The sequence below is a fragment of the Cebus imitator genome, unplaced genomic scaffold (assembly GCF_001604975.1).
Source record: "Cebus imitator isolate Cc_AM_T3 unplaced genomic scaffold, Cebus_imitator-1.0 Scaffold633, whole genome shotgun sequence".
Taxonomy (NCBI): domain Eukaryota; kingdom Metazoa; phylum Chordata; class Mammalia; order Primates; family Cebidae; genus Cebus; species Cebus imitator.
Genome location: NW_016107948.1, coordinates 110,207 through 122,726, shown reverse-complemented (window position 1 = coordinate 122,726; position 12,520 = coordinate 110,207). Strand labels below are relative to the sequence as shown.

Here is a 12,520-nt window from a genome sequence, read left to right as displayed (position 1 = left end):
ACGGGGTTTCACCATGTTGACCAGGATGGTCTCGATCTCTTGACCTCGTGATCCACCCGCCTCGGCCTCCCAAAGTGCTGGGATTACAGGCTTGAGCCACCGCGCCCGGCCACGTTCATCTTCTTTTACACCTTACCAAGAAGGTAAGAAAGTTATACGTTGTTTTTATTTAGGCTAATGCACTAATGGTTTGTTTTGTTGTTTTGTTTTGAGATGGAGTCTTGTTCTGTTGCCCAGGCTGGAGTGCAGTGATGCGATCTTGGCTCACTGCAACCTGGCTTCAAGTGATTCTCCTGACCCAGCCTCCTGAGTAGCTGGGATTATAGGCATAGGCCACCACGCCCGGCTAATATTTTTGGTATTTTTAGTAGAGATGGGGTTTCACCATATTGGCCAGGCTGGTTTCAAACTCCTGCCCTTGTGATCTGCCCGCCTTGGCCTCCCAAAGTTCTGGGATTACAGGTGTGAGCCACCGTGCCCGACCCCTAATGCACTAATGTTTTAAGGATATTGAATTTATTGGCACATCCTCAAATATTAGTTACTTGCATTTTGCTTGCATTAGTGACAACTCAAAAAAGATGATTTCCAATTTAATCAAATAAATAACGAAGAATAGTAAGCTTTGGTACTGTAGGATCTTGCCCAATTGATAAGTTCCCTCTAATGTGCTCTATTGATTATTCTGGTCTGGTCAGAATCTTCCTGCTTGTTGTATGTTCATGTACTCCATCAAGAGGCTGAGTAACATGGTGCATATGCGCCAAGGCTTTGCAATCATGCAGACCCCAGTTGGCTGCTTAATAGCAATGTGACCTGGGACAGCTTACTTACTCATGCTATGTCTCAGTTTCCCATCATGAATTCATTCATTCAACAAATATTTTATTGAGCAAAGATAATATGACACATACTGTTCTGAACATTAGGGATTTATTAATGAACAGAAGTCCTTGACCTTACAAGGTTTACATTCCAGTGGGTTGGCAGAAAATAATAGATATATAGTCAAGTGTTGCTTAACAACGGGGATACTTTCTGAGAAATGCATCATTAGATGATTTCACTGTGTGTGCACATCATAGGGTGTACTTATAAAATCTGGATGGGAGACCTCGCCGGCTTAACGCTCACCTCGGTGTCTGCAGCACCCTCTGCTTCTCTCCCAGGTGATGAAACCCAGCAGCTAGAAATTCACCATGTCTATTCTCAAGATCCATGCCAGGGAGATCTTTGACTCTCGTGGGAATCCCACTGTTGAGGTTGATTTCTTCACTGCAAAACGTCTCTTCAGAGCTGCTGGTTAGCAAGACACTGAACATCACAGAACAAGAGAAGATTGACAAACTGATGATTGAGATGGATGGAACAGAAAATAAATATAATTTTGGTGCGAACGCCATTCTGGGGGTGTCCCTCGTCATCTGCAAAGTTGGTGCTATTGAGAACGGGGTCCCCCATACTGCTACATTGCTGACTTGGCTGGCAACTCCGAAGTCATTCTGCCAGTCCTGGTGTTCAATGTCATCAATGGTGGTTCCCATGCTGGCAACAAGCTGGCCATGCAGGAGTTCATGATCCTCCCAGTGGGTGCCACAAACTTCAGGGAAGCCACGCATATTGGAGCAGAGGTTTACTACATCCTGAAGAATGTCATCAAGGAAAAATATGGGAAAGATGCCACGAAAATGGGGGATGAAGGCAGGTTTGCTCCCCAAATCCTGGAGAATAAAGAAGGCCTGGAGCTGCTGAAGACTGATTAGGAAAGCTGGCTACACCGGTAAGGTGGTTATTGGCATGGACGTAGTGGCCTCCATTTCTTCAGGTCTGGGAAGTATGACCTCACCTTCAAGTCTCCCAGTGACCCCAGCAGTTACATCTCACCTGGCCAGCTGGCTGACCTGTAGAAGTCCTTCATTAAGGACTACCCAGTGGTGTCTATCCAGGATCCCTTTGACCATGATGACTGGGGAGCTTAGCAGAAGTTCACGGCCAGTGCAGGAATCCAGGTAGTAGGGGATGATCTCACAGTGACCAACCCAAAGAGGATTGTCAAGGCCACGAATGAGAAGTCATGCAACTGCCTCCTGCTCAAAGTGAACCAGATTGGCTTCGTGACCAAGTCCCTGCAGGCGTGCAAACTGGCCCAGGCCTGTGGTTGGGGCATCGTGGTGTCTCATCATTCTGGGGAGACTGAAGATACCTTCAGCGCTGGCCTGGTGGTGGGGCTGTGCGCTGGGCAGATCAAGACTGATTCCCCTTGCTGATTTGAGCACTTAGCCAAGTACAACCAGCTCCTCAGAAATGAAGACGAGCTGGGCAGCAAGGCTAAGTTTGCCAGCAGGAACTTCAGAAACCCCCTGGCCAAGTAAGCTGTGGGCAGGCCAGCCTTTCAGTCACCTCTTGGCTAATTAGACCCCTCCCCTCGTGTCAGCTCAGGCAGCTCGAGGCCCCCGGCCAACACTTGCAGGGGCCCTGCTAGTAGCTCCACTTGCCCACTGCTGTGGAGTTCACACTGCTTCCTTAGAACTTCTACAGCGGCCAAGCTCCCTGAAGCTGGGCAGTTCTAGCTTTGCAGTCGCGTAACTGGCCCAAATCATTGCTTTTCTCGCCTCACTTTTCACCAAGTGTCTGGAGCCATGTGAGCCTCCAGTGTCACCTCTGGGGTGGCCACAGGCAAGATCCCCAGTGGTTTTGTGCTCAAAATAAAAAGCCTTAGTGACCCATGGGGAAAAAAAAAAATCTGGATGGTACACCTACGCTATATTGTATAGCCTACTACTTCTGTTAGGCCACAAATCTACACAGCATGCTACTATACTGAATACTGTAAGCAGCTGTAACACATGGTTAAATATTTGTATATCTAAACATACCTGAACATAGAGAAAGTACAGTAAAAATACTATATAAAAGACAGAAAATGGTACACCTGTGTAGGGGACTTACCATGAATGGAGCTTGTAGGAATGGAAGTTGTTCTTGAGTGAGTGAGTGGTGAGTGAATGTGAAGGCCTAGGACATTCCTGTACACTACTGTAGAATTTATGAACACTGTACACTTAGGCTACACTAAGTTTATTAAAAATGTTTTGTTCTTTCTTCAATAATAAATTAACTTCAGCTTACTGTAACCTTTTTTACTCTATAAACTTTTAAATGTTTGAAAAACTTTTGACTTTTGTAGTAATATTTAGTTTAAAACACACATTGTACAGTTGAACAAAAATTTTTTTATATCCTTATTCTATTTTTTTTTTTTTTAATTTTAAGCCTTTCTGTTAAAAACTAAGGCACAAACACACACATTAGCCGAGGCCTACACAGCATCAGGATCATCAATATCATTGTCTTTCGCCTCCACATCTTGTCCCATGGAAGGTCTTCAGGGGCAGTAACACGCATGGAGCTGTCCTCTCCTATGATAACAATGCCTTCTTTTGGAATACTTCCTGAAGGACCTGCCTGAAGCTATTTTACAGTTAATCTTTTTTTTTTTTTTAATAAGTAGAGTACACTCTAAAATAATGATAAAATGTATAGTAAATATATAAACCAGTAACATAGTTATTGTTACTGGTTTATATATTACATATATATGATAATGTATATTATATACATTATCAAGTATTATGCACTGTAGATAATTATAAGTGCTATACTTTTACATGACTGGCAGGGCAGTAGGCTTGTTACCCAGTGCTACATTAGGACAACTATGATGTCACCAGGTAATCGGAATTTTTCAGCTCCATTATAATCTTATGCGACCATTACTGTATGTCTGTCATTGACTAAAAAGCGGGATAAGGGAATGGGGTGATATAGAAGACAAAGACTTTCCTGAGGAGGTGACTTACTTATAATCAAGTGTCTGAAGAAGTGGTAGGGTATTCTAGGTAGAATCAGGTACTGATTAGAGCAAGAGGCAGTAAAGAGGATGATGAATGAAGATGTTGTGGACTGACTCTAAGTTACTGAAGGCCAATGGAAAGGTTTGGGGGTTGAAGAGGAGTGGGAGCTTGAGGAAGATTATAGCTAAATAGAAATGTTATGCCGGGGTGAAACTATCTCAGCGCAAACAAAGATGCAGGGCAAGACTGAATCGGCCCTGTCAGTTCTTAGTGGGAGGTGGATAATCAGTTCTAACATATTATCTTCTTGGGAACTGGTAGTGGTAAAGTGGAGAATGTTAGGGATGGGGAATGCTAACCAAACCAGAAGCAAATGGAACACACGGAAAATGGTATCTGCTGGGGAGACTAAATAATACATGTAAAGCAATTAACACAGTGGTAATGTGTCAATAAATGGTAGCTATGATTATCCATCTAAGAGTAAAAGTATACTTGTGGCATTTTTCAAACTTTAAGAGTACTGTGTGGAACAAAGGCCAGAGCCTTGTGAAACACAAAGAGAGACTATGCGTGCTGTGCTAACCTTGTCCTCAAGGCCTGTTACTCTGTCACAGGCATAGCATTGACCTGACAGGACTTAGCCTAACCTTCAGAGGGTACCCAATAAGAGTTACCCAGTCACCCACTGGGTCTCTGTCTTCCAGTCATATAGATCACTTGGAGTAGACTGGAAAAGCCAAAAATTGAGGAAGGGTCACAGAATGTGCTGCTCTTGGTAATCAGGCTCCTACCATCTTCATATAAATATATATAAAATCAGGCTGCTTCTATCTTTATATATAAATATATATATTATAATTTATTTATATATTAATATATATCAGGCTTCTATAAATATATATATAAATATCTTTATATATTTATATTTAAAGATACATATAAATATTTAAAGATATTTATAGATATTTCTCTTTTCATAGCTTTATATATTTATATAATATATAAATAATTTATAGATATTTCTCTCTTCATAGCTTTATATATTTATATAATATATAAATATATTTATATAATATATAAATATATTTATAATTCAGATATATTTATATTTTTACACATATAAAGATAGAAGCCTGATTACCAAGGGCAGTAATTTCTGATTTCCACCAACGGTGGATGACTAAAGGATTCCGAAGCTTCCCCTACTCGGGATCCGCAGTAACCTTGTAGTATACTTCTTAGCACGTGGCCAAATGCCCTTGAAGGTCTGTAGCCGTAACACGGTGAACAAGTCTGATAACATGATGAATAAGCCTAAGCTTGTCCATTTCAAGACAAGAACTGTCAATTTTGCCCTTGTATGGAAAACTAGACTTCCCAGCTAGTTGTGACCATCCTGATTTTTGAGGTTTGGGATGAGCTGAGCTATAAATAGTGCAGACATCCAGATGTCAGGCTACAATATCCCCTCCACAACTTGGGGATGGCCAGCTTTGGTTTCAGTGCGTATCAGTAGCAGCCTACAGATGCAAGGTGCTGCACGGTCTGCACGCTCCATACACACTGATGTCTGCTTCCCCAACTGTAACTGCAGGGAAGGCAGAAGAGCTCAGAGGTTGTCAGTGCCACACAGGGTTGGTATTTCATTTTCTTGCTCTAATGTTCCTTCACAAAAAACAAATACATTAATAAGACCTCAACATTTTTTTGGTTGGAATGGTCAGGCCATGCCTGCCTAGCATCATCACTGAAGATCGTTATCAGGCTAACCAAACATTGTTTTCCCAACCTTCCTGGCTGCTCCTACTGCAGTTGAGGAAACTGAAGCTTTTAGTTTTCCTGTTCTCTGGACCAAGGTGATGAATTCCTGGCTTCTTGATCTTTTTTTTGTTTTCATTGTATTTTCAATCTCTGAAATGTTTTCACAGAGGTCTTGCAACCCTACTAACCCAGCATTTTTTTCCCTTTTGTTTTCTCCACACCCTGAAGTAAGTGGCTTCTCAAAAGCACAGACAGCTAGAGCAAGATGAAGCCTCAGGGAATAATTTAGGCCAATCCCTTCCCTTCAGCTTGAGGAGTAAGGGAAATACATGGACATTTACTGGGAAACTATCACTTGCTAGGCATAGAGTCTACTTCTGGCATTTTGCATAATTACCTTATTTAAACCTTAGCTCTGAGAGGTAGATGCTTTATCCTTTTTTAGACAAGGAAACTATGGTACAGAGAAATTAAGTGGCCTATGTGAGATCATACAGTTAGCTAGTGACATAGCTGAGACTCAAACCCAGTGTTTTTGAAGATTAGGCCAGGGTTCTCCCCTCTACCATAATGGCCTGGCTGAGGCCTGCTCACTAGGTCCAGCTTCAGTTAGAAGTGGGCTTAAGGCAAAAGGGCTCTAAGAAAGGTTATATCACAGGGAATTTAATTAAAGGTCAAATTCTGGCAATTGTGATTCAAATTTTATATAGCTTTAATAGAGATATTAGCAGCAGACTATAATATGCTATTTATGGTAAGATGGATTAGGAAAGGTTTTCAGCAGAGAAAACAGTGAAATGGTTAACGTTTTCACAAGAAAAGGGAGTATCCATCCTAAACGGGAAGAACTGGCTTGAATTCAAAGTAATTATATAACTCCTGACTTCAGTCATGGCACTCTCCTAAGTAGGTAAGTGATATTTTCCTGTGACCCTTCCTCAATTTTTGTACACGCACCTATGTATTAAATTTGTTTTGCTGAACTGAAAACTGGTCAACAGTGTTCCTTATTTTATGTACACACTATTTTTGCAGTATACAAAATAAGCTTAAGAACTTTTATATAAGATGATCTGATTCATTAATTCTGAGTCAAAGAATATGTAAGAACAGTTCTGTATGAGATTCTGCATGTGTGTGTTTACGTGTGTGAGAGAGAGAGATACAGATAAAAGAAAGAGGCAGACACATGCATATATTCAAAGATAATGAAACAGAGGCAAGGAGGTAGAATTTGACAAGTTGAGATGGTTAAAGTAGCTGTACTCTTGGTGTACTTAAAGAACGAAGTATTTTAGGCTGGGTGCAGTGGCTCATGCCTGTAATCCCAGCACTTTGGGAGGCTGAGACAGACAGATCACTTGAGGTCAGGAGTTCGAGACCAGCCTCAGCAACATGGTAAAACCCCGTCTCTACTAAAAATACAAAAATTAGCCGGGCTTGGTGGTGTGTGCCTATAATCCCAGCTACTCAGGAGGCTGAGGCAGGAGAATCACTTGAACCCAGGGGATGGAGGTTGCAGTGAGCCAAGATCACGCCATTGCACTCCAGTCAGATGGGTGACAGAATGAGACTCCGTCTCAAAAAAAAAAAAAATATTTTAGAGCCAAGTTTGGATTCCACATTAATTAGCAGTCAAGGTCCTCCAATGAAAATGTGCTTTACTCTCAGCACATTCAGGCTTTCAAAGGTTGTTTTCCTTTAATTGTCCATCACACATTTCCCAAAATCCTAGCAGTGATGCACCTCACCTATTGGTAAATTACAGAAGCAGAATGACACTGCTTTGTTGAAATTAGGGTTTTTTTTGGAGGGTTTTAAAAACCGACTTCAAGTTCAGCTGAGTTATGTTAATACTGCTTGGCTGCGCTAATGACTCTTTCCTACTGCACATTCAAAAGACAAGAGCATTGGCAGGATTTTAGGAAAGCAGTAAGTTTATCCCAGTTCTATTCAGAGAGGATCCCACTGAAACCAAGGAGAGGAGTGACTCTATGCTAGTGTTTCTCAGGCGTTCACATCATATTCATCCAGGGATACTTAAAAGAAATACAGAATCCCTATTCCTAGGGGTTCTGACTCTAAATAGAAACAGAAACTCTATTCCCAGGGATTCTGATTCTAAACTAGAATCTGATTCTAAATCAGAATCCCTGGGAATAGGGCCCGGGAATATATATTTTAAACAGGCCCCCAGGTAATTCTTGTGCACACTAGAGTTTGGGACCTCTGCTCTGCACTATAGGAACAGGGCTGGCTATGCTCAGGCATGGTACCCCTACCTTCGTTCAGCCTGGCAAAGTGTTAAGGAGGAAAAGAGTGGGAAGGAGATGTGGGCACTGGTGTCCACTGAAGGCTGTTCTCTCTCATCCTCCCCTCAAGAGGTAACTTTAGGGGCAAGCAGCCCTGCTGAATCTGTCTGGGAGGGTGAGCCTAGGTTTCCAAGAGAGAACTGCCAGAGAGTGGAGAACTCAGCCAGAATGCCCACCATGTGTTGGTTAAGCTTTCGGAGTCATCTCTTAGAAGGCAAGTATCCCTGGGAGGAGTTCTACCCAAAGGACTAGAAGTTAGTTTTCTAATTATCTGTTAACATTTCATTTTTCTTTTTCTTTTTTTGAGATGGAGTTTCACTCTTGTTGCCCAGGCTAGAGTGCAATGGCACGATCTTGGCTCATTGCAATCTCCACTTCCCAGGTTCAAGCAATTGTTCTGCCTCAGCCTCCCAAGTAGCTGGGCTTACAGGTGCCTGCTACCACACCCAGGTAATTTTTGTATTTTTAGTAGAGAAAAGGTTTTCCTGTGTTGGCAGACTGGTCTTGAATTCCTGACCTCAGGTGATCCACCTGCCTCGGCCTCCCAAAGTGCTGGGATTATAGGTGTGAGCCACTGTGCCTGGCTGTTAATACTTTAAAAAATGGCAGTTGAGAGCATCCAGAGAAAATGGACAGGATATAATGAAGACAACCAAAAGTGGAAGGACAGAAAGACAACAGGAGGTGACAGGTGGCAAAGCACCATATCCCCTGTCACTTACAAAGTCATCTTGCCTACCAAGGTGTCCCATTCCATCCCTGCTAAAAGAGCATGCGAGGAATGGTTTGCTGCAGGCGCTTGGCATTACAACCTGGGTCTTTGGGGAGGTGAGGGTGGAATAAGTAGGGCCTCATTGGTGGGGGCTCAGTCTGTCAGTAGCACCAGAGTGAATCCTCTCCCAGAGTAGTCTTAAGGGCAGGGGTAGCAACTTTTAACCCAGTGGTTGATCTGGGAAACATCTCGCCTGACTAAAAGCCAAATCTTGTTAAAGAAGAGATTCTCAACCACTATGGTGAGAATATTAAACCTCTGAGTTTTCTAATTCAAATATGAAGCCCCCTGTCTATTGAAACCGTTTCTGCCTAATTGCAAACAAGATGGGGTATTTGAGGCATTGATAGTCCAGGGAAGGGATAGCTGCGAAAGCATGGGCTCTGGAGCCCAAATGCCTGGGATTGCATCCTGGCTCTACCACTTCCTACCTGTGTGACTCTGGGTGAATCATTTCACCTCTCTGTACTTTAGTTTCCTCATCTGTAAAATGTAGATTTAAGTAGTACTTCCCTTAGGGGGTTATAGCGAGGATTAAGTGAAGTAAGATCTGCAAAGCATTTAGATCATAGCACGTCTTATATTTGCTGCTTTTATTTTTTCATTTCTCTGTCCTGGGCTGCTTCACAATAAATACGAAAAGACGTGTCTTGGAGCTGAAAGGGGAAGGAGAATCTTTGTGGCATCTGTATGGCTGATGTTCTTTCAAGTTCGACAGTGGCTCTTTTGACCGAATTATAGTCTTCCCTCCTCCCCCGAATCCCACTGAGGGCATGGCTGGGCTACAGTCCAGTCTTCTTCTGTTGGGGCAGCAGGTTCTCAGGTTCTCTTTGAAGAGCCTTTTAAGGGGAAAAAGGGGGTGATGGCAGAATAAACCCCTATTTTGTGCAGTTCAGCTAACAGGGAAAATAATGTACACCAAGTTATTTGCTGGTAGGGCTTCTCAGGGTAAGATTTAAAACGAAATTCTGTTGGAGAATGTAGACTGTCCATTCTACGGTATAAAATGGAATTATCTTAACCAGGATTAAACCACACTTCTTGAGTCTGACGGAGCGTTTCCACGGAGAGTAAGCACCACACAGCCTTCTATGCCAGTTGCCCATTGTTGTTCATGACTCCCACCTCCACTGGCTGTCTAACCCCATTCAGCCTTCCCTGCCGGCCCACCATGGAGTAAGTCTTTGAAACAGAGAGCTGGGTGTGAAAACAAAACCAGGCTCCCTTTGGTTGGGGGAAGTGTTGGCAATGGGAAGGGTATGAAAGAAAACTGGATGGAAGGACACTAACTTTAAATGTGATGTTAATGATAAGCAAGTGTGTTAAAATCCACATTAAAATTCTATTAACTACCACCAGCCTATCACTGTGTTGTTTCATCTATATGACTTTATTAGAAAATATATTTATGAATTAAATAGTTACGAACTGAGCAGAAGGGCAGCACAGTGTAACAATGAAGTACAGATGCCGCCGTCTTAGGCTATCTGGGTTTGAATCCTGTCTGCCACTTGGCCTTCAGACTTTGGGAAAGCCAATTTTCTTTCTAATGCCTCAGTTTTCTTATTCACAAAATAAGGATAGATATAGCAGGTAACTAACTCATAGGGTTACTCTGAGGGTTAAATATTATAGGTATTATAGTGGTACTGGCATTTTACCTGGCAGTGGGGCTTGGGAAGATGAGTAAGCCATAAGAGAGCTTATAATCAAGAAATGGTATTGGTATTTAGCCCCTGTCACATGCTTTGCACAAAACAGGCACACACAGAAAATCTCATGGGACGCCGGCAGAAATTATTCATACACTGTTAGGTGTCTAGAGTGCTGGCCAGTTTAACATCACAAAATATCTCAGAACAAACATTGGTTTCATACAATACCTGTACAACTATGAACAAAAACCTTTCAAACATGTCATTAGTTAAAAACTCCATCCTCCAGTCCTGAGAGTCTTTAAAAACTATGAAACATCCTTATAAAAAAAACAGACTACAAAGAGAGAGCCTGTCCCAGGGACCAAATTGCCTCCATCCAGGCAATTTAAGGCAAAAGAAAAATCCAATTTAAATTCCCCCACCCTCACCAAAAAAGATACACTTTACAATGTTAAAAACAACAACAACAACAACTGTCTAGCTAAGTACCCAATTAAATACTTTCATTAGGCCTATTTTTTGGAAAACCTGAAATGAGGCTTCAAGTGCTTATCTGAGTGGTTAGACATAACTATGAGGCAGGAGTATCTATAACATCCTGGCATTCTTGAAAGCATGAAGCCCCCAGGTGTCCCCAGCACACCGACTTACTTCTCTTTCCACTCTTCCTTTTCCCTCCCCTCTCTCTCTCCAGTCAGTGAAAGGCACATCCCTGTGTTATCCCATTCCCTGCAGTTTTAGCCTGCCAGGGGATTCCCTCTCCAGCCCCCTCCAGAGGGACTGGCCCAGCTCCTCTTACTGGCCAAGTCCATCTCTCCTTTGGCTCCAACTGTCTTTCCCACACTGGATTCCTCACGGAAACTCTCTCATCCTGCTGGGAAAGGACCTCCGGCAGCACTGCCATTTAAAATCTTATTATTTTAACTTTAGGAAACAGCTCTCCTACTATGATACATTTCTCTCTTCCTTTTCTCACCCAAATCCTGCTCATTTTACTCAGAAAGCCATTCAAATCTGGGCCTTGCTCTTGATCTCCACCATCCCTACCTGGTGCAGTTCATCTCTCCTCCTCCCACCTGGTTCCCCCAACCCTCCTATCCACATTCCCAACCCTGTTCCCTCCTGCTGCATTTCACTCTTTACATTGCTGCTACATGACTTTTTCCTAAAATGCAAATTCAGTCATGTCATCATTTATCTTCAGTGGCTTCTTCCTGCCTTCAAAGTAAAGTCCAAATATCCTGCATTAAATGTTCCTTCCTAAAACTCACTACTTACACTGGTATTCTTCATGATTGTGGTTTGAAGGCTCACCTGAATTACTTTCTCTGGTAATAGAGAAACTGCCTAAGCACTGTTCCAGTTACTAAAACAACAATAAATGTGAGGAATCAAGATATATATCTCTGGCCCAGTGCAGTGGCTCTCACTTGTAATCACAGCACTTTGGGAGGCCCAGGTGGGGAAGATCACTTGAGCCCAGGAGATCAAGACCAGCCTGGGCAACATGGTGAGACCCTGTCTCTACAAAAAATGAAAAAAAATCAGCCGGGTGGCATTCACCTGTGGTCTCGGCTACACTCAGGAGGCTGAGGCAGGAGGATCAATCACTTGGGCCTGAGAGGTAGAGGCTGCAGTGAGCTATGTTCATGGCACTATACTCCAGCCTGGGTAACAGAGCAAGACTCTGTCAAAAAAAAAAAAAAAAAAAAAAGAAATATATTTCCTGTTGGTAGCCACGTATTTGCTGATCATTTAGGTACAATCAGTTGTGCAGTTTTAAAGCAGACTTAATTGTTCCAAACGCTTTCTTTGTTCAAATTAATGAATTCTGTAATACATAAACCAGGATTAGCAAAGATTTGGCCAGTGCGAGTTAATTCAACCTGTGCTTACTAGAAATCAAAAGGTTTAGAACCAGTATGCCACATTAAAAAAAAAAAAATACAGGAATGAAGACGGGGAAAATGACCAAACTGAAGGTTCAGAAAGAGAAGAAGAGAAGGCAACAAAGACATATCATACCTACTGACTGACCAGTCTGCCTCAGGAGCGTGATCAAAAAATGGCAGTTAACACACACTCATGGTCTTTGTAAAGAATCTGTAATCTCATTTTAGTCTCCACAGCCACAAAAAGAGGTAGCTATGATTATCCATA

The 12,520-nt window shown here is 42.4% G+C and overlaps 1 protein-coding gene and 1 pseudogene across 2 annotated transcripts in view; one reads left to right on the top strand and one right to left on the bottom strand.

The window, feature by feature from the left end:
* The window catches only part of ALG14 (ALG14 UDP-N-acetylglucosaminyltransferase subunit), a 105,388-nt gene that overhangs the window by 9,354 nt on the left and 83,514 nt on the right, over window positions 1–12,520 (bottom strand). The window lies entirely within an intron of this gene.
* On the top strand, window positions 1,106–2,743 carry LOC108295335 (annotated as a pseudogene). Its single transcript, XR_001821359.2, has one exon. The product of XR_001821359.2 is annotated as an alpha-enolase-like (transcript).